This window comes from Fukomys damarensis, unplaced genomic scaffold, assembly GCF_012274545.1.
Source record: "Fukomys damarensis isolate Sample0158 unplaced genomic scaffold, DMR_v1.0_HiC HiC_scaffold_33, whole genome shotgun sequence".
NCBI lineage: Eukaryota > Metazoa > Chordata > Mammalia > Rodentia > Bathyergidae > Fukomys > Fukomys damarensis.
In genome coordinates, this window is record NW_022900945.1 from 29,312,353 (window position 1) to 29,314,847 (window position 2,495).

The window sequence follows — 2,495 nt, forward strand, 5'->3', positions numbered from 1 at the left end:
CAAAGGGGACATGTTTGGATTTGTAACCAAAATGGCACCAATCATAAGACTGTGCCCTTTTTCTTAGCCTGGTAAGGGTTGAATTTAACAAGATTGTGTTACTGGCCCTTTCTAACATGAGTAAAATGACATTATTGGTTCAACACATGTTCCCTGAGAATGGGAGGTATGAGGCCTGCTGTAGACTTTAGCATTAGTGGTTGTTTCTCTGATAACAGTGAATGAGTCTTAAAATTGGTGCTTGGCTCCCTACTCTTTGATGGCACAAAAAATGATTTTAGAATGAGAAGTTAGAGGAGGTTAGCAAACTCTAAATCCTGATTGCTTCATGATGCCACATTATTTCATGGTTCGTTCTTTCATGGTGTTTTCACGATACAGGAATAAGTAGCCAAACATAAGTCTCAGATGGGAAAGATAGTAGGCACTGCAGTAACCCATAGAAGCCATGAGCCAAAGCCACAGCAACCTTTAGCACATGTGCTCACCACTCTCACCTTCATCCCTGTAGGGCTGGACACCAGTGTGGAAAGCAGTGGGTTAATAGAAAGCCAAAATCAAGCCTATGGTGGGGGAAAGGCGAAGACTCATGCTCAGACACCAAACTAAAAGCAGAGTCACTGAGGTCCAAACATGCAAGAGAAACAAACACACAAGAGGTATGTGAATAATTTTTATGAAAGGTAGGAGATCAGTGCGAACCATAATAAGCATTTGGTGTTAGGATTATTTATCAAATAAAAGTTTTGAAGCCTTTTTTAGCTCTCACTACTTCTTTAGAATTGCCTTACTTTAAGGTGATTTAACTCTTTATAGTTTTATTTTTTATTAAAGCATAACATAAACTTGGTCAGGTAATCTAATGGCAGAAGACAACTTATTTTGAGATGCTGTCTTCCCATCTTACCTAGAAATATACCCTATACTCCAGTAGCAGCATCTTTTAACTGTTAGGGGAATGGGGAAAAAATAGAACCAAGACCTGTCATACAAAGGTACAAGATCCCAATGATGAATGTAACTGTACTGTATACCTAGAATGTACCAATAAACTCAATGAGAAAAAGAGTTTCTTAAAAATGAATACTGAAATTACATAATTCTTGTTTTAGAACTCATGCAGCAGAAATAAAATTGATCTCACATAATACCACAAAAAAATAAAATCCACTGTAGTCAAATTTATGTTTCTGTTGATGTTTGATTTGTCAACTTCAGTAATCATTGCTTACCTGACTGACTTAAATGAATATTATTTATGATTTGCCTCTTAAAATGCTATTTGTGATATTTAAAAATCATTAAAATTTTATGAATCATAAGGAAAGAAAAAATATTCATTTATCAGACACCATTATGTACTATATACCAGTGTGCTGTAGATTCTGGGTAATATGAAAGAAGGACTCTTTTATTCACATTTCCATCTAGTAAAAAGACAGTATATACTAATTCTACCATAATATCATAATATCTCTGGCTGCTACTGAGAATACATCTTAAATTTCTCAGTATATTTTTTTACTCTTCCCTTGTAGTGGACATTGATTAAGAGCACCTCCCTCTAAATTTTTTTTAGTGTTATGAGAAAATAAATTATTTTAAATATGTAAGTCCATTTAATTTAAAACTTTTATTACTTTCAACCAAAGGCATCCTAACTGATTGAACTAATAAACACTTTTGGACTCCATTTTAATAATTCTGATTGAAAAGCTTATTTATTGACTTAGTCAACTTTTCATCATTGTCACAAATTGCTGCAATAAAGATAAATCAACTCATAAAAATTGCAGGATTTGGGGGCTTAGTTTTGGACATTCTCACCTATAATCAGTTGGCTTTGTTGCCTAGGACCTGTGATGAAACATTATATCATGGCAGAACCTGGGGTGGAGGAAGCCCAATCACTTCATGCCAGTCAGAAAGCAAACAGAGGAAGAGGAAAAGACTGTGCTCCCAATATCCTCTTAAAGGAGGGCCTCCCCTGACCAGAATCCGTGCCTGGTCTCCATCTCTTAAGGTCCCTCTACCTCCCCAAAGCATTAAAGGCCTACCCTTTACTACTGGGGCTTTTAAGGGACATTCTCGATCCAAACTACAGTGTGTATATGCTTATATGAATACAAGATCCCAATGATGAATGTAACTGTACTGTATACCTAGAATGTACCAATAAACTCAATGAGAAAAAGTTTTTCTTAAAAATGAATACTGAAATTACATAATTCTTGTTTTAGAACTCATGCAGCAGAAATAAAATTGATCTCACATAATACCACAAAAAAATAAAATCCACTGTAGTCAAATTTATGTTTCTGTTGATGTTTGATTTGTCAACTTCAGTAATCATTGCTTACCTGACTGACTTAAATGAATATTATTTATGATTTGCCTCTTAAAATGCTATTTGTGATATTTAAAAATCATTAAAATTTTATGAATCATAAGGAAAGAAAAAATATTCATTTATCAGACACCATTATGTACTATAT